We start from the raw sequence: 20,693 nt of genomic DNA on the forward strand, positions 1-20,693 counted from the left end.
TATAAGTGTTCCCTTTTATTTGCAACCTTGCCAGCATTTATTTTTTGACTTCTTAATAATACTTATTCTGATTGGTGTGAGACGGTATCTCATTGTGGTTTGGAATTCCATTTGCATTTCTACTAATGATTAATGATGGTGAGCATTTTTTCATATGTTTTTGGCCACTTGTATGCACTCTTTTTTGGCTCTGTCAGCAAGGCTGCAGTACAGTGGCACAATCTCGGCTCACTGCAACCTCCACCTCCCAGGTTCAAGCAATTATGCTGCCTCAGCCTCCCAAGTAGCTGAGATTACAGGTGCATGCCATCACACTTGACAAATTTTTGTATTTTTAGTAGATATGGGGTTTCACCATGTTGGCCAGGTTGGTCTCGAACTCCTAACCTTGTGATCCACTTGCCTCAGCCTCCCAAAGTACTGGGATTACAAGCATGAGCCACCACGCCTGGCCATATGTATTACTTTGAAAAGTGACTGTTCATGTACTTTGCCCACTTTTAAATGGGGTTGTTTTTTGCTAGATACTGTGTTTAAGTTCCTTAGAGATTCCGGATACTAGCTGTTTGTCAGGTGCATAGTTTGCAAACCAACAGCCAACATCATACTAAATGGGCAAAAGCTGGAAGCATTCCCCTTAGAAGTAAAACAAGACAAGGTCGCCCACTGTCATGATTCCTATTCAATACAGCACTATAAGTCCTAGCCAGAGCATCAGGCAAAGAAATGAAAGGCATCTAAATAGGAGGAGAGGAAGTAAAACTGTCTTTGTTTGCAGATTATGTGATGCTATACCTAGAAAAACCCATAGTCTCTGTTGAAAAGCTCCAAGATCTAATAAAGAACTTCAGCAAAGTTTCAAGATACAAAGTCAATGTACAAAAATCAGTAGCATTTCTATATACCAACAACATCCAAGCTGACAGACAAATCAGAAAGACAATCCCATTCACAATATAGCCACAAAAAGAATAAAATACCTAGGAATACACCTAACAGGGGCATGAAATATCTCTACAATGAGAATTACAAACCAGTGCTCAAAAAAATCAAAGATGACATGAACAGATGGAAAAAAACATTCCATGCTCATGGATAGGAAAAATCAATATTGTTATAATGGCCATATTGCCCAAAGTAATTTACATATCAGTGCTATTCCTATAAAACTACCAATTACATTATTCACAGAATTAGAAAAAAGTATTCTAAAATTCACATGGAACCAAAAAAAACTCACATAGCCAAAGCAATTCTAAGCAAAAAGTACAAAGTTGGAGACAGCACGTCACCCAATTTCAAACTATACTACAAGCCTACGGTAACCAAAACAGCATGGTACTGGTACAAAAACAGATATATAGACTACTAAAACAGCATAGAGAGCCCAGAAATAAATCCAAACCCCTACAAACATGTGATCTTTGACAAAGTTGACCAACTAGCAATGGGGAAAGGACTATTCAATAAATGATGCTAGGATAACTGCCTAGCCATATGCAGAAGATTGAACCTTGACTGCTTCCTTACACCATATGCAAAAATCAATTCACAATAGATAAAATGCTTAAATGTAAAACCTAAAACTATATAAATTATTGGAGATAATCTAGAAAATACCATTCTGGACATAAGTCCTGGCAAAGATTTCATGATGAAGATGCCAAAAACAATTGCAACGACAACAAAAAACTGGCAAATTGGACCTAATTAAACTAAAAAGCTTCTGCACAGTAAAAAAAACTATCTATATCGTTTAAAAGTCAGTACTATTCAATGAAATCTGCAGATCCAATGCAATCTCCATCAAAATACCAATAATATTCTTCACAGAAATATAAAAAATATTAAAATATATATGGAATTACAGAGCAAAATAGAACAAAGCTTCAGGTGTCACATTACCTGACTTCAAATTATAGTACAAAAATGGATAAAAGGTATGAACAGACATTTCTTAAAAGAAGACAAACAAATGACCAACAGTTTTATGAAAAAATGTTCAACATCATTAATCATTAGATAGATGCATATAAAAACTACAAGGAGATGTCATCTCATCCCAGTTAAAATAGCTTTTATCAAAAAGACAGGCAATAACAAATGCTGAAGAGGATGTGGAGAAAGAGAAACTCTTGTACACTGGTGATGAAAATTTAAATTAGAAGAGCTACTATGGAGAACACTGTGGAGATTCCTCAAAAAAAAAAAAGAAACTGAAAATAGAACTACCATACGATCCAGCAAACCCACTGGTGGGCATATATCCAAAAGAAAGGAAATCTGTATATCAAAGAGATATTTGCACTGCCATGTTTGTAACAGTACTATTCACAATAGCCAAAATACAGAATCAACCTAAGTATCCATCAGTTAATAAATGGGTTTAAAAAGTGGCACATATACACAATATAATCACAAAAATGAAATCCTGTCATTTTCAATAACATGAATAGAACTGGAGGACATTAAGTTAAGTAAGACAGGCACAAAGAGACAAATATCACATGTTCTCACTCATATGTGGGAAATAAAAAATACTGAACTCATGGAGATAGAAAATAGAATGATGGTTACCAGAGGCTGGGAATGGTAGTTGGCAGGGAGGATGAAGAGTGGATGGTAAATGGGTACAAAAATACAGTTAGATAGAAGAAATATGATCCAGTGTTTTGTAGCAAAATAAGACAACTATAGTTAACAATTTATTGTACATTTCAAAAAAACTAAAAGAGTGAAATTGGAATGTTTGTAACACAAAGAAATGATAAGTGCTTGAGGTGATTGATGCATAAGCCAATTACCCTGATTTGAACATTACACATTTTATGCTTTTATCAAAATATCACATGTACCCCATAAGTATTGATAATGATTGTATATCCATAGTAATTAAAAATAAAATGTTTTTATAAAATTTAACCTGATGGTACTGTAACTTTTTTACTTTTAAACTTTTAAATTTGTTAACTTTTGTGCTGTTTTGTAATAACAGCTTAAAACACAAACACATTGTACAGAATATTTAGTACAGCTGTACAAAAATATTTTCTTTCTTTATATCCTTATTCAATAAGCTTCTTTCTTTTTAAAAACATTTTATTTTTCTTTTACTATTTAATTTTTTTTTGTTAAAATCTGTGACATCAACACACATTTTCCTAGGCCTACACGTGGTCAGTATCATTAACATCAACATGTTCCACTTCCATATCTCATCTCATATCTCATCAAATGTATGGAGCTATCATCTCCTATCACAATGTCTACTTCTGAAATAACTCCTGAAGGAATTGCGCTGGGCTGTTTTTACAGTTACCTTTTTAAAAAAAAATAGTAAGTAGAAGTATATCCCAAATGAATAATAAATAGTATAGTAAGTTCATAAACCAGTAACATATTTATTATCAAGTATTAGATACTGTACATAATTGTATGTGCTATACTTTTACACCACTGCCAGGACAGTAGGTGTGTTTACATCAGCATCACCAAAGACAGATGAGTAAGCCTTGTGCTATGACCGCTATAACCATGTTATGACTGCTACAATGACACCAGGTGATAGTAATTTTTCAGCTTTATTAGAATCTTATGGGACCACCATTGTACATGTGATATAACACTGATCAAAACATAATTATGTGGCACATGACTGTATATGTATTTATGTTTGTATTTGTGTGCATGCATGTGTGTATATATGTTTATATGTGTCTGCGGTTTTTCCCTTTTGGCATTATCTACGTAAGTATTCATTATTGTTTTCCTTTTTGTTTAAACTTCATTTCTATATATTTTTTCCTTTTAGAGTTCATTTATTTCTAAGATGACCAGAAATTTTTTATATCACCTTGTCTAATTTTATTTACAGATTTTTCTAAATTTGATTGATGTTGTTTTTATAATTTCTCTCATTTTCTCTAAATCTTTAGCGGGTTTTGAAATAGTAGGGTAAATTTTTCATGTTTCCTACGTCTGTCCTTTAAGTATGGTTTCATTGTAAGAATGCAATCCTATTTATTATTTTATGGCCATGTGTTTAATGCTTGGCCACATCACATACATAGGGAACTACCTATACCTTCATTCAGAACAGAATTGAGGGAGCAAGAGGTAAGATCAGATCTTCAGAACCTAGTAAAACATGACAGTGATAGTTTTTATAATTCCACGCATATCCATGTCCTTTTAAGGACAAAATATAAGTACCCGCGAAAAGTAGCTTTGAGTATCTTAACAGATATAAAAAGTATGAAATCTGAAAAGCATGAAATCAAATTTGTTTGAAGAGTTGTGAGCTGTCTACAGAAATAAGAATAAATAATTAAAATGTGAATTACATGTGTGCTATGTCAGCCTCTGTAGATTTAAGCTGTTATTGTTTTGGTTTGTTTTATTATGATGCCACCCAAATGATCTGACCTTTTTTTAATAATTTAATTTAATTTATTTTTAAAATTAATTAATTAATTAATCAATCATTAATTAATTAATTTGAGACAGGGTCTTGCTCTGTCGCCCAGGCTGAATTGCAGTGGCACAATCTCGGCTCACTGCAACCTCCGCCTCCTGAGTTCAAGCGATTCTCCTGCCTCAGCCTCCTGAGTAGCTGGGATTACAGGCATGTGCCATCACGTCTGGCTAATTTTTGTATTTTTAGTAGAGATAGGGTTTTGCCATGTTGCCCAGGCTTCTCTTGAATTCCTGGCCTCATGTGATTCACCTGCCTTGGCTTCCCAAAGTGCTGGGATTACAGGTGTGAGTCACTGTGCCTGGTCTGATCTGACAGTTTTAAAAGAAGCAATTAATAAAATGGATTTCCTTAAACAATTTGAAAACAGGAGACTAATCCTAGGCTGCAGAGTAATAGGCAATTGAAAATACCTGCAAGAGCATATAACAAATAGAAGAAAAAAAATTGAATGGAAAACTGCAAATGTAAAATAGTCTTGTCTTAACTGCAGACTCTTTCCAAGTAAATTCAGATTCCTGAAAAGAATATAAAGCTTTTACAAAGATGTTTAAGCTAAGGATAAATTTCTACTACTATTTTGGAAAGAAACTATACATAATGAATGGTGACCTAGAATCTTCAGCTAATCTCATGGTCACAGTTTGAAGAGGTAAATCAGAAAGAAAATAACATCTTGCATAAACTATTTCTTTAACATTAAAGTTAATTATTCTCTTAAATACATGTTAAATGTCAGCATATTAGAAGCTGTGAATGTATTAAATTTTTATTCATAGTATAATTAATAGAAAACTCAAGTTATATTAATAGATAAATGATTATAAGCTATATTATGATTTATATCATTTATAGAAATAAGTTATGTCTACCTGCTCAAAAGATAAAGATGTTGGATAATTGGTTGTTATGTTAAAGTAAATGTAGGGCCAGGTGTGGTGGCTTATCCCCGTAATCCCAGCCCTCTGAGAGGATTGCTTGAGCGCAGGAGTTGGAGACCAGCCTCGGCAAAACAGTGAGACCCTGCCTCTTCAAATAATAATAATGATAATAACAATAATAATAAGCAAATGTAGAAACACTTAAAAATAATCAGATTTAGGGTGAGGCCAAGATGGCAGACTAGAAGCAGCACATGTGTGCCTCTCTCATGGAGAGGAAACAAAAAGGCTAGTGAACACTAACCCAACAGGCCGATCATCTGAAAAACCACATCGGGATCCATCAAGGCAGCAGGGGGACACAGAACAGAGAGGAGAAAAGCTGGGTGCTAGCATGTTTGGGCTCAACGCGAAGCCAGGAGAACCTCTCTGACATGGGAAAGGGTAAGTAAGGGTGCCCAGGGTGATTCATGCTCTCCACAGGGACCTGTGTAAGACTGGGAATAAGAGAATCCCCCTGGCGCCCCCATACCCCCACTGCACTTCTAAACTGAGGCAAAGAGCCACCTGGATGTTTTGCAGGGGCAACTCACAAGTCCAAGGAAACTTTACAAGCCTTGAGCCCTGCAGCAGACCTATACTGGTGGCCACAACCCCAATAGAGGCACCAATTGTGGTGACTTGGAGCAGTGAGATTGTTGCACCGCCCTTTCCGGATAGGGCTTGGTGGCAGCTTCCAGCCCAGTGGTCCTGCTTAGGCCCAAACTTGCCTGCCCACTCCTGCCACACCCCCACCACTGATAACTACATGGACAACCCCTGCTAGAGCTTCTATCCCAGCCATCCCTTTTTTCTTTTTCTTTTTCTTTTTTTTTAGACGTAGTCTAGCTGTCACCAGGCTGGAGTGCAGTGGCAGGATCTCGGCTCACTGCAGCCTCCACCTCCTGGGTTCAATTCTCCTGCTTTGGCCTCCCAACTAGCTGGGACTACAGGTGCATGCCACCATGCCCAACTAATTTTTGTATTTTTAGCAGAGACGGGGTTTCACCATATTGGCCAGGATAGTCTTGATCTCTTGAACTTGTGATCTGCCCACCTCGGCCTCCAAAAGTGCTGGGATTACAGGCATGAGCCACCGTGCCCAACCCAGCAGTCCCACTTCTGTGTGAACTCAGTTGGAGGGCACATCTTCCTGTTGTCTCAGAAAACACCCAGACAACAGAGTTGGTGACCACACCGGCCCTCACTACTGGTAACCAGGCAGGCAATGCTTGCTAGAGCTTCTAGCCCAGCAGTTCCACTTCTATGTGAACTCATCTGGTAAGCACATCTTTATATTGTCCCCTAGGAAACATCCAGATGTCAGAGCACATGACACCACCTGGCCCTACCAGTGGTAACCAGGTAGGCAGGCCTGCCACAGCCTCTAGCATGGTGCTCCTGGTTCTGCATGAACTCAGCTGATGAATGCAGCCTCCTGTTGTCCCAGGAAACACCCAGAGTGCAGGGCTCATGACCCCACCCTCCCCCACCATTAATAGCCAAGCAGGCAACACTTGCTAGAATTTCCAGCCTAGCAACCCTGATTCTGTGTAAACTCAGCTAGCAGGCACAGTTTCCTGTGTCTCAGGAAAGGCCTAGACAGCAGGGCAGGCATCCCCACCCATCCTTATTTCTGGTAGCCAGGAAAGCCATGCCTGCTAGAGCTTCCAGCCCAGTGGTCCTACTTCTGCCTACTTCTGTCTGAGGGCAGGCACAACCTTGTATTTCCCCAGGAGGCATACATATAGCAGATTAGGGCTGACCTCACAAGGATATAGCTTGTTTGCTAACTCAGGCCCCTGCCTGTGAGAACTCACGAAGCAGAACACCCCACATAAGAAATGTGGGCATGGAGAGTTAGTGGAGGAGGTTCCTCCAAGACCAGGAATGAACTAGAATTGAAGTGAGTAAACCAAACACACCATATACCATAATTAACCCCTCAAGGGTATTAAAGAAGAAAAAAGCAAAAAAAAAAAAAAAAAAATCCCCACAAGGACAGTAACTTCAAGACTGAACAAACATCAGCCCACACAAATGAGAAAAAACCCAGCACAACAACTCTGGCAACTCAAAAAGCCAGAATGTTTTTTTACCTCCAAATGATTGCACTCGTTCACCAGCAATGGTTCTTAACCAAGCTGAAATGGCTAAAATGTCAGAAATAGAATTCAGAATAAGAACAGGAATGAAAATCATCAACATACAGGAGATAGTTGAAACCCAAACCGAGAAATCTAAGGATTACAATAAAACAATACAGGAGTTGAAAAATCAAATGGTCATTATAAGAAAGCACTAAACAGTTCTGAAAGAGCTGAAAAATACACTAGAAAAATTTTATAAAACAGTCGCAAGTATTAACAGCAGTATCAACTGAGTTGAGAAAAGAATTTCAGAGCTTGAAAACTGATCCTTTGAAATAACTCAGGAAGAAAAAAATGAAGAAAAAACAATAAAGACTGAATAAAACATCTGAGAAAAAAAATGGGATTAAGTAAAAACACCAAATTTATGACTCACTGGCATCCCTGAGAGAGAAGAAGAGAACTAAGCAACTTAAAACACATATTTCAGGATACTGTCCATGAAAATTTTCCCAACCTCACTAGAGAGGCCAACATTCAAATATTGAGGAAATACAGAGAACCCCTCAAAATACTAAATAAGAAGACAATCCTCAAGTCACATAGTCATTAGATTTTCAAAGGTCAAAATGAAAGAAAAAATGTTAAAGAGCACTAGAAAGAAGGGGCAGGTCACATACAAAGGAAATCCCATCGGGCAAACAGCAGACCTGTCAACAGAAACTCTATGAGCCAGATAAAACTGGGGGCCAATATTCAGCATTCTTAAAAGAAAAAAAATTTTCAACCAAGAATTTCATATCCAGCCAAGTAAAGAAGAAATAAGATCCTTTTCAGATAAGTAAATGCTAAGGGAATTCATTGCCAGCAGATCTGCCTTACAAGAGATCCTGAAGGGAGTGCTAAATATGGAAAAGAAAGACCATTACTGCCCACTACAAAAACACACTTAAGTACATAGACCAGCGACACTATAAAACAGCCACACAAAGAAGTCTGCATAATATCCAGCTAACAACATGATGACAGAATCAAATTCACACATATCAATGGTAACTTTGAATGTAAATGAGCTAAATGCCACAATTGAAAGGCAAAGAGTGGAAAGCTGGATAAAAATGGAAAACCAAACAGCATGCTGCCTTCAGTAGCACCATCTCACATGCAATGACACCTATAGGCTCAAAGTAAAGGGATAGAAAAAAATCTAGCAAGTGAATGCAAAACATAAAGAGGCAGGGGCTGCTATTCTAATTGGTTTAAAGATACTTTAAATCAACAAAAATCAAAAAAGACAAAAAAAAATGCATTACCTAATGGTAAAGGCCTTGATTCAACAAGAGGACCTAACTATCCTGCACATATACACACCTAACACAGGAGCACCCAGATTCATAACACAAGTTACGAAGACCTATTAAGATACTTAGATAACCACACAATAGCTGTGGGATACTTTAACACATTATTGACAGGATTAGACAGTATTAGACAGATCATCAAGGCAGAAAACTAACAAAGGTATTTGTAACCTGAACTCCACACCAGACAAAATGGTTCTAATAGACATCAACAGGACTCTTCATCCAAAAACAGAATATACACTATTATCATTGCCACATGGCACATACTGTAAAATTGTCCACAGAATTGGGCATAAAACAATCCTCAGTAAATTCATAAAAAACAAAATCATACCAACCAGGATCTCATACCACAGTGCAATAAAATAGAAATCAATGCTAAGAAAATCACTCAATACAATAATACGGAAACTTAAAAACTTGGCTTTTGAATGACTTTGGGGTAAATAATGAAATAAAGGCAGAATTCAAAGAATTATTTGAAACTAATCAGAAAAAAAAATACAACACACCAGAATCTCTAGTACAAAGCCAAAGTAGTTTTAAGAGGGAAGTTTATAGCACTAAACACCAACATTAAAAAGTTAGAAAGATCTCAAATTGACAACCTAATATCACAATTAGAGAAACAAGAGCAAACCAACTCCAAGACTAGCAGAAGACAAGAAATAACCAAAGTTAGAGCTGACCAGAGGAAACTGAGATGCAAAAAATCATACAAGAGATCAGTGAATCTAGGAGCTGATTCTTTCAAAATATTAATGATAGATAGACCTCTAGCTAGACTAATAAAGGAGAAAAAGAGAGATGATCCAAATAAATACAAGCAGAAAAGACAAAGAGGATGTACAGTTGACCTCACAGAAACACAAAAAAACCCTCAGAGATTATTATAAAAACCTCTGTGTACACAAGCTAGAAAATTTAGAGAAAATGGATAAATTCCTGGAAACATACAGCCTCCCAAGTTTGAACCGGTAAGATATTGAATCCTTGAACAGATCAATAATAAGTTCCAGAATAGGATCAGTAATAAAATGCCTGCCAACCAGAAAAAGTTCAGGGCCAGAATAATCCATAACCCACTTCTACCAGATAAATAAAGGAGAGGTGGTAACATTCCTACTGAAACTATTCCAAAAAATTGAGGAGGTGAGAATCCTCCCTAACTCTACGAGGTCAGCATCATTCTGATACAAAACTTGGCAGAGACATAACAAAATAACAGAAGTTCAATATTCCTGATGAACAAAAGTGCAAAAATCCTCAATAAAACACAAGCAAACCAAATTTAGTAGCAATTCAAAAAGTTAATCCACAAGGATCAGTTAGGCTTTATCCCAGTGATGCAAAGTTGGTTCAACATATGCAAATCAATAAATATACTTCATCACATAAACAGAACTAAAAGCAAAAACCACATAAGATCTCAACAGATGTAGAAAAGGCTTTCAATAAAATTTAATATCCCTTTATGTTAAATACCCCCAACAGACTAGGCATTAAAGGGACATACCTCAAAACAGTAAGAGCCATCTATGATAAACCCATTGCTAACATCATACTGAATGGCAAAAGCTGGATGCATTCCCCTTGAAAACTGGAACAAAACAAGGTTGCCCTTTCTCACCACTCCTACTCAACATAGTGCTAGATATCTTAGCCAAAGTAATCAGGCAAGACTAAGAAACAAAAGGCATCCAAATAGGAAGAGAAAAAGACAAACTATCCCTGTAATTCATACAATATGTTTCTATACCTAGAAAACACCATAGTCTCTGCCCCAAAGCTCCTAGATATGATAAACTACTTCAGCAAAGTTTCAGGATACAAAATCAATATATAAAAATCAGTAGCATTCATATACAACAGAAACATCCAAGCTGAGAGCCAAATCAGGAACAAAATTCCATTCACAATTGCCACAAAAAGAATAAAATACCTAGGAATACAGCTAACCAGCAAGGTAAAATATCTCTACAACGAGAATTACAAGATGCTACTTAAATAAAACACAGATAACACAAACAAATGGAAAAACATTCCATGCTCATATATAGGAAGTATCAATATTGTTAAAATGCCCAAAGCAATTGACATATTCAATGCTATACACATCAAACTACTAAAGACATTCTTCACAGAAGTAAAAAAAAAAAAACAAAAATTAAAAAACTCCCAAAGCAATTTGCATATTCAGTGCTATACATATCAAACTACCAAAGACATTCTTCATAGAACTAAAAAAAAAAAAAAAAAAACTATCTAAAAATTCATATTAAACTATAAAAGAGCCTTAATAAAAGCCTAAGTAAAAAGAAAAAAGCTGAAAGCATCACATTGCCCAACTTCAAACTATACTACAAGGCTATAGTAACCAAAACAGCATGATACTGGTACAAAAACAGACACATAGACCAGTGGAACATAATAGAGAGCCCAGAAATAATACCACACACCTACAACCATCTGATCTTCAACAAAATTAAGCAAGAGGGAAGGGACTCTCTATTATATAAATGGTGCTGGGATAACTGGCTAGTCATATGCAGAAGATTGAAACTGGACCCTTTCCTTACATCATATACAAAAATCAACTCAAGATGGATTAAGGACTTATATGTAAAGCCCAAAACTATAAAAACCCTGGAAAATAACCTAGGAAGTACCATTCTGGACATAGGACCTAGCAAAAATTTCATTATCAACACACCAAAAGCAATTGCAACAAAAACAAAAATTGACAAATGGGATGTAATTAAACTAAGGAGTTTTTGCACAGGAAAAGAAACTATCAACAGAATAACAGACAAGACAACCCACAGAATAGGAGAAAATATTTGCAAACTACTAATCCAACAGAGGTCTAATATCCAGAATCTATAAATAATGTAAACAAATTTACAAGCAAAAACTAAACAACCCCATTAAAAGATGAGCAAAGGACATAAAGAGACACTGTTCAAAAAAAGACATACACATGGCCAACAAGCATATAGGAAAATGCTCAACATTACTAATCTTTAGGGAAATTCAAATCAAAACCACAATGAGAAAGCATCTTATACCAGTGAAAATGAGTATTATTAAAAAGTCACAAAATAACAGATGTTTGTGAGGCTGTGGAGAAAAGGGAACACTTATGCACTGCTTGTGGGAATGTAAATTAGTTCAGCTATGTGGAAAGCAGTATGGGAATTTCTCAAAGAACCTAAAACAGAATTACCATTCAACCCAGCAATCCCATTATTGGGTATATACCCAAATGAATATAAATTATTCTAACACGAAGACAATAGCATGCAAATGTTCACTGCAGCACTATTCATGATAGCAAAGACATGGAATCCACCCAAATGCTCATCAATGGTAGAGTGGATAAAAGAAAATATGGTACCTATACACAATGGAATACTATGCAGCCATAAAAAAGAATGAGATCATGTCCTCTGTTGCAACATAGATGGAGCTGGAGGCCATTATCCTAAGTGAAGTAAAGCATAAACAGAAAGCCGGATATCATACGTTCTCACTTATAAGTGGGAAATAAACTTTGAGTACATATGGACACAAAGAAGGGAACAACAGACACGGGGGCCTACTTGAAGGTGGAGGGTGGGAGGAGGAAGAGGGTAAAAAAAAAAAACTACCAATAAGGTACCATGCTTATTACCTGGGTGACAAAATAATCTGAACACCAAACCTCTGAGACACAACATTTACCTATATATGTACCTATACATGCACACCTGGAAGTTACCTGCAAATGTACACCAAAACTTAAAATAAAAGTTAGAAGTAAATGTGTTTCCATATATTTGTTAAAAACAGGAATTAGTATTAAGTGTTTTATAGAAACTTAGAAATATCATGCATCTAAGAATAAAACTAATAAAGATATGCAAGAATTCTACACAAAATCTATAAAATATTGTTGAAAAAGAAGAAGACCAATAAATTGATATTTATTTTCATTGATTAGAAGGCTATATTTTAAGGATTTTAATTCTCCTTAAATGTATCAAAAAAAGCCATGATTGCAATAAAATCCCTACAAGATTGTGTGTGTGCGTGTGTGTGTGTGTGTGTGTAGAACTTAACAAGTTGATTGTGTGCGATTGTAGAACTTAACAAGTTGATTTCATCATATCTATGGATATTCATAGGGCCAAGAATAATCAAGACAATCTTAAGTAAGAAGAAAAAGATGGAAGATTCCCACTCTCTGAAATGAAGACATCTTATCAAGTAATAAAGAGCGTATGACACTGGCAGAGGATAGACTCGTTAACCAGACTAATGGAACAGAAACCAGAGACTGACCCAAACATAGAACAAATAGGGGGATCTGATTTATGGCACTGTATCATTTTGGGATACTGCAGGAAAAGGCTAAACTTTTCAATAAACAGTACTGAATCTGCTGAATGTCTAAATAGAAAAAGTAAGACACACCACTCTGACATTTCATCATAACAAAAAAAATTCCAAGTGGATTGTATATCTAAATGTAAAATATGATTTTAGAGATCACAGAAAGACAAGCAACAGACTGGGCTTCCTCCCCACCACCACTGGCAACCACTGATTTTATTATCTCCACACTTTTACCTTTTCCAGAATGTCATATAGTTGGAATTATACTGTACATAGCCATTTCAGATTGGCTTCTTTCACTTCATAATATTCATTTAAGATTCCTCCATATCTTTTCATGGCTTGACAGCTCATTTTGTTTTAGTGCTGAATATTTCACTGTGTGCATGTATCACCACAGTACCACAGTGTATTTCTCCATTCACCTACTGAAGGGCACCTTGGTGTGGACATAACTTTTCACTCCTTTGTGTAGATACCAAGGATTGTGATTTCTGAATAATATGGTAGAAATATGTTTAGTTATGGAATAAACTACAAAACTCTCTTACAAAATGGCTGTACCATTTTGCATCCTCACAAGTAAGGAATGAGAGTTCCTATTGTTATACATCCCTTTCGGAATTTGATGTTCTCAGTGTTTTGGATTTTGGCTATTCTAATAAGTTTGTAATGATACTGCACTGTTATTTTTATTCGTGAGTCTCTACTTACAGCTGTTCATATGCTTATTCACCATCTGTATATCTCCTTTATTGAGATGTCTTCTGCCTATTTTTTAAATCAGGTAATTCACTTGCTTATTGTTGAGTTTTAATAGTTCTTTCTATATTCTGGATAATAATCCTTTATCAGGTGTCTTTCTCATTGTGTAACTTGTCTTCTCATTCTCTTGACAATATATTTTGTCAAGCAGAATTTTTCAATATATTCCAGCTTATCTATTACTTTGCATGAATTGTGTCTTTGGTGTGGTATCTAAATAGTCATGTCACTCTCCACAACAAAAAAAAGAGAATTTTAGACCAATATCCCTGATGAACATCGATGCAAAAATCCTCAATAAAATACTGGCAAACCGGATCCAGCAGCACATCAAAAAGCTTATCTACCACAATCAACTTGCCTTCATCCCTGGCATGCAAGGCTGGTTCAACATAGGGAAATCAATAAACGTAATCCATCATATAAACAGAACAAAAGACAAAAACCACATAATTATCTCAATAGATGCAGAAAAGGCCTTCGACAAAATTCAACAGCCTTCATGCTAAAAACTCTCAATAAACTAGGTATTGACAGGACATATCTCAAAATAATAAGAGCTATTTATGATAAACCCACAGCCAATATCATACTGAAGGGGCAAAAACTGGAAGCATTCCCTTTGAAAACAGGCACAAGACAGAGATGCCCTCTCTCACCACTCCTATTCAACATAGTGTTGGAAGTTCTGGCCAGGGCAATCAGGCAAGAGAAATAAATAAAGGGTTTCAGTTAGGAAAAGAGGAACTCAGATTGTCCCTGTTTGCAGATGACATGATTGTATCTTTAGAAAACCCCATCATCTCAACCCAAAATCTCCTTAAGCTGATAAGCAACTTCAGCAAAGTCTCAGAATACAAAACCAATGTGCAAAAATCACAAGCATTCCTATACACCAATAACAGACAAACAGAGGGCCAAATCATGAGTGAACTCCCATTCACAATTGCTACAAAGACAATAAAATACCTACGAATCCAACTTACAAGGGAGGTGAAGGACCTCTTCAAGGAGAAATACAAACCACTGCTCAAAGAAATAAAAGAGGACACAAACAAATGGAAGAACATTCCATGCTCATGGATAAAAAGAATCAATATTGTGAAAATGGCCATACTGTCCAAGGTAATTTACAGATTCAATGCCATCCCCATCAAGCTACCAATGACTTTCTTCACAGAAATGGAAAAAGCTACTTTAAAGTTCATATGGAACCAAAAAAGAGCCCATATTGCCAAGACAATCCTAAGCCAAAAGAACAAAGCTGGAGGCATCATGCTGCTACCTGCCTTCAAACTATACTACAAGGCTACAGTAACCAAAACAGCATGGTACTGGTACCAAAACAGAGATATAGACCAATGGAACAGAATAGAGTCCCTGGAAATAATACCACACACATCCACAACCATCTGATCTTTGACAAACCTGACAAAAACAAGAAATGGGGAAAAGATTCCCTATTTAATAAATGGTGCTGGGAAAACTGGCTAGCCATATGTAGAAAGCTGAAACTGGATCCCTTCCTTACATCTTATACAAAAATTAATTCAAAATGGATTAAAGACTTAAATGTTAGACCTAAAACCATAAAAACCCTAGAAGAAAATCTATGAAATACCATTCAGGACATAGGCATGGGCAAGGACTTCATGACTAAAACACCAAAAGCAATGGCAACGAAAGCCAAAATTGACAAATGAGATCTAATTAAACTAAAGAGCTTCTGCACAGCAAAAGAAACTGCCATCAGCATGAACAGGCAACCTACAGAATGGGAAAAAATTTTTTGCAATCTACCCATCTGACAAAGGGCTAATATCCAGAATCTACAAAGAACTTAAACAAATTTACATGAAAAAATCAAACAACCCCATCAAAAAGTGGGCAAAGTATATGAACAGAAACTCCTCAAAAGAAGACATTTATGCAGCCAACAGACTCATGAAAAAATGTTTATCATCACTGGCCATCAGAGAAATGCAAATCAAAACCACAATGAGATACCATCTTACACCAGTTAGAATGGCAATCATTAAACAGTCAGGAAACAACAGGTGCTGGAGAGGATGTGGAGAAATAGGAATGCTTTTACACTGTCGGTGGGACTGTAAACTACTTCAACCATTGCGGAAGACAGTGTGGCAATTCCTCAAGGATCTAGAACTAGAAATACCATTTGACCCAGCCATCCCATTACAGGACATATAACCAAAGGATTATAAATCCTGCTGCTATAAAAACATAGACACACGTATGGTTATTGTGGCACTATTCACAATAGCAAAGACTTGGAACCAACCTAAATGTCCATCAATGATAGACTGGATTAAGAAAATTTGGCACATATACACCATGGAATATTATTCAGCCATAAAAAAGGATGAGTTCATGTCCTTTGTAGGGACATGGATGAAGCTGGAAACCATCATTCTAAGCAAAGTATTGCAAGGACAGAAAGCCAAACACCACATGTTCTCACTCATAGGTGGGAATTGAGCAATGAGAACACTTGGACACAGGGTGGGGAACATCAGACACCAGGGCCTGTCGTGGGGTGGGGGGAGGGAGGAGGGATAGCATTAGGAGATATACCTAATGTAAATGACACTCTGTTTTCAGGCACATACACAGTAAGAATCAATATGTATTTTTGGAGAATTGACTCCTTTATTATTATGTAATGCCCTTCTTTTTTCCCTGATAAATTACTTTGAAGTCTGCTTTGTCTGATGTTAATGTAGATACTCCCTCTTTCTTTTTATTAGTGCTAGCAGATTTCATCTCTTTACTTGCTCCATTCCTTTACTTTTAATTTACCTGTGACTTTATATTCAAAGTGAGTTTCTTGTATACAAGATATATTGTTTTTTGATATAATCTGATTTCTGTCATTTAATTGGTGTCTGTAGACCACTGATGTTTAAAGTAATTTTTATTTAGTTGCATTAATATAGATGATGTTTTTATTTTTTATTTAGTGCTTATGATTTCCCTCCTTTTTTATGTCTTCCAGAATTTTTCTAACTTTTATAATTTTAACCAAGCATTTTACATAGTTCTATTTTCTCTCTTTCTTAGCATATCCATTATACTTCTTTAATTTTTCATGTGTGTGTGTGCGGGGGTGTTTGTGTGTGTGTGTGGTTGCTCTAGAGATTACCATATACTTTCCAACTAATCCATGTCCACTAATTAAAAAAACAACAACAACACTACCACTTCTGGTGTAATACAAGGGCAAGTGTATGCCCATGAAGTGGGTAATATCCATAATGCCCAGTTCATGATCATACATAATCAGATGCATTGTTTTTATAATTACTTTGGATGAACTTTTATTTGGTAGATCAATTAAAGGGAAGATAAATCATATTTTTATTTTACCTTCAATTATTTCTTCACCATGCTCTCCCATTCTTTATGTAGATGTTAATTATTGACTTATAACATTTCCCTTCTCTCCGCAGAACTTCTAACATCTCTTGAAAGGAAGGTGTACTGGCAACAAATTCTCTCAATTTTTTTTGGTTTGAGGAAGTTTTCATTTCTCCTTCACTTTTGAAGAATAATCTTGCAGAATACAAATTCTAGGATGGAGAAGTTGTTGTTTGTTGGTTTTGTTTTGTTTTCTCTCAACACTTTAAATCTTCACTCTACTTCTTGCTTGCTTGGTTACTAAGAACTCAGTTACTCATCTATAGATAAGGTGTCATTTTCTTCTGACTTTTTTCAAAACTTTATATTTGTCTTTATTTTTCTGCAGTTTGAATACAATACTTCCAGGCATAGTTTTGTATTGCTTTTAATTATCCTGCTCAGTGCTCTCGGAGCTTCCAGAATCTGTTGTCTGATGTTAATTTTGAAAAATTCTTAGTCATTATTGTTTCAGGTATTTCTTTTGTTTCATTCTCTCTTTCTTCTTCATTTAATATTTTCATTATTCGTATGTTACACCTTCTGTAGTCCCATAGTTCTTGGATAATTTTATTTTGGTTTTTTCTTCACTGTGTTTTTCATTTTTAAGTTTTGTTAACAGATTCTCAAGCTTAGGGATTTTCTCCTCAGCCTTATCCAATCTACTAATAATGAGCCCATCAAAGGCATTCTTCATTTCTGTTACAGTGTTTTCGAACTCTTGAATTTCTTTTTGATGATTTCTTAGAATTCTCATTTCTCTGCATACATTGTCCATCTATTCTTGCATATTGTCTACTTTTTCCATTAGAGCCCTTAACATATTCACTAAAGTTTTTTAAATTCATGATTTGATAATACCAACATTGTTGTCATAGTTGAGTCTGGTTGTGATGCTTGCTGTATCTCTTCAAATTGCATTTTGCCATTTAGTATATTTCAAAGCTTTGTTGACAAGCAGGTATATATCTTTTTTGTTGAAAGGCAGATGTGTGTACACACACATACACACATATACATGGTATATATGGTATATATGTATACATACATATATACATGGTATACATACATGTACATACATATATACATGGTATAAATGGTGTATATGTGTGTATATATATACAGTTTCTTTTACCATGTGTATATACATTCACATATATAATGTGTGTGTGTGTGTATTCTTTTTACACACACATGGTAAAAAGAACTGTGGTACCTAGGCCTTTAGTAATGTAAGTGGTAAGATGTGGGTGGAAGGGAAGCATCCTGTAGTCTTATGATTAGATTTCTGTCTTTTAGTGAGTCTGTGCTCTTGCACTATGAACTTCATAAATGCTTTCATTTTTCTTTTTGTTGGTTTTGTTTTCATTTTTCAAACCCTTCCTTCGTATGGAATAACTAGAGTTGACTGGAATTGTGTATTTACTTTCCCCTGATTTGGTCAAGGTCTAACAAAACCCCCTAGGTTAGGCTCTGGGAAAATAGTTTCTCTTGAGGGTAGGCCTTATTAAGTATAACAAAATACTGTCTTCCCCTTACCTGGTAAGAACCATAAAATAATTTTACTCTGTTTTTCACTGTGAGAAACTGGGACTGCTCCTGGGAAAGCTCCTGAAAGTAAAACTCACAAAAGTGTGGGAACCCCCAAGGACTTTGTCTGCCTGCAGTTTTGATCTCTCAGGCTAATCTGCATTAAGCCATCAGCAATACAGTTACAGTTTATATTTTCCTACTTGAGTACTGGTTACCATACAGGTTTCTGCTTGTGAGCCTCTGTTCTGCTAAACTGTGATTCTCTTTATCTGTCTATCTGCCTCTCTAATTTTGGATATAGTGGTTTGTCCTGACACATACTTCTCTGACATATCTAAGAGTTGTTGATTTTTCAGTCTGTTAAGTTTTTTAGTTGTTGTTAGAATAATGTGGTAACTCTGAAGCAACTTACAGATTGAATTAGAATCTCTCATGTTTTTAACAGACTTGTATAGGTACCCTTCAGTTCTTGTGTGGTTTGGGGCTTTCTTTTTTCTAATTCTTTAATTTTTATTCTTAATTTTCTTCTACTTTATTCTAATTCCTGTCCTTTCCCCAATTTCTGGAGATGAACACTTAGCTCATTTCTTCAACATTTTCTTTTCTAATATATACATTTTAAGACTACAAATAAATCATAAAGCATGACTGTAATACTTCTCATAACTTTGGATAGTTTATATAATCATTGTACAATACTCAATTCATATATATATACATATGAATATCTGGAGACAGAGTCTTGCTCTGTCACCCAGGCTGGAGAGGTGTGGTGAAATCTCGGCTCACTGCAACCTCTGCCTTCCAGGTTCAAGCCATTATCTTGCCTCAGCCTCCCCAGTAGCTGCAATTACAGGTGCACCTCACCACGCCTAGCTGATTTTTATATTTTTAGTAGAGATGGGGCTTCTCCACGTTGGCCAGGCTGGTCTCTAACTCCTGACCTCAGGTAATCTGCCCACCTCGGCCTCCCAATGTGCTGGGATTACAGGTGTGAGGCTCTGCACTCAGCCTCAATTCAAAATATTTTAAATGTCCACTGTGCTTTCAGTGTATCTCTTGATTTCTGAATCTGTAAGGATTTTCTATTTATATATTCTTCTTGATCCCTAGTTGAATTGCATAATTGTCAGTAGAAATATTCAGTATGATATTCATCTCTTGAAATGTATTGTGGCTATGTTTATGGCTTATTATTGGGTATATAGTTGAAAATACTCCACTTATACATAAAACTAACGTGTTCTGCAGTTGTTTTCTCTTGATTCAATATATACCAATTGGATCCATTTGTCCTACTCTATATCTTAACTGATATTTTGCTTGCTTCTTCTATGTGTTTCAACCAGACAGAAAATTAAAAAGGAAATACATGACTGGAACAACAGTATATACCAACTACACCTAACACATATCTATAGAGTACTCCAGCCAATAACAGCAGAATGCACAGTTCTTCTCAAGTACACATGAAGCATTCCTCAGAATATGCCACATGTTAGCTATAAAGTAAGTCTCAATAAATTTAAAAAAGGATTGAAATAATACAAAGTATGCTCACCAACCACAATGGAATGATATTATAAATTAATATCAGGAAATAATTTGGGAAATATACAAATATATAGAAGTTAAAAACAAACTCCTAAATCACCAATGAGTCAAAGAAGAAATCAAAAGGGAAATTAGAAAATACTTTGGTTTCAATGAAAACAAAACACATACCAAAGCAGTTTAAGATCAATGAAAACAA

At 35.8% G+C, this 20,693-nt stretch overlaps 1 protein-coding gene across 4 annotated transcripts in view; it reads right to left on the reverse strand.

The window, feature by feature from the left end:
* Nucleotides 1-20,693, reverse strand: part of PABPC4L (poly(A) binding protein cytoplasmic 4 like) — a 152,610-nt gene that overhangs the window by 121,626 nt on the left and 10,291 nt on the right. For 2 of the 4 annotated variants that reach the window (XM_526690.6, XM_054683390.1), the window contains exon 2: nt 1-20,693. This exon is cut by the window's right edge and continues 9,557 nt beyond it. The exons of the other annotated variants lie outside the window; for them this stretch is intronic. The gene's annotated coding sequence lies outside the window, so the exon portion shown is untranslated. 4 annotated transcript variants of the gene reach the window in all.

Source organism: Pan troglodytes, chromosome 3, assembly GCF_028858775.2.
Source record: "Pan troglodytes isolate AG18354 chromosome 3, NHGRI_mPanTro3-v2.0_pri, whole genome shotgun sequence".
NCBI lineage: Eukaryota > Metazoa > Chordata > Mammalia > Primates > Hominidae > Pan > Pan troglodytes.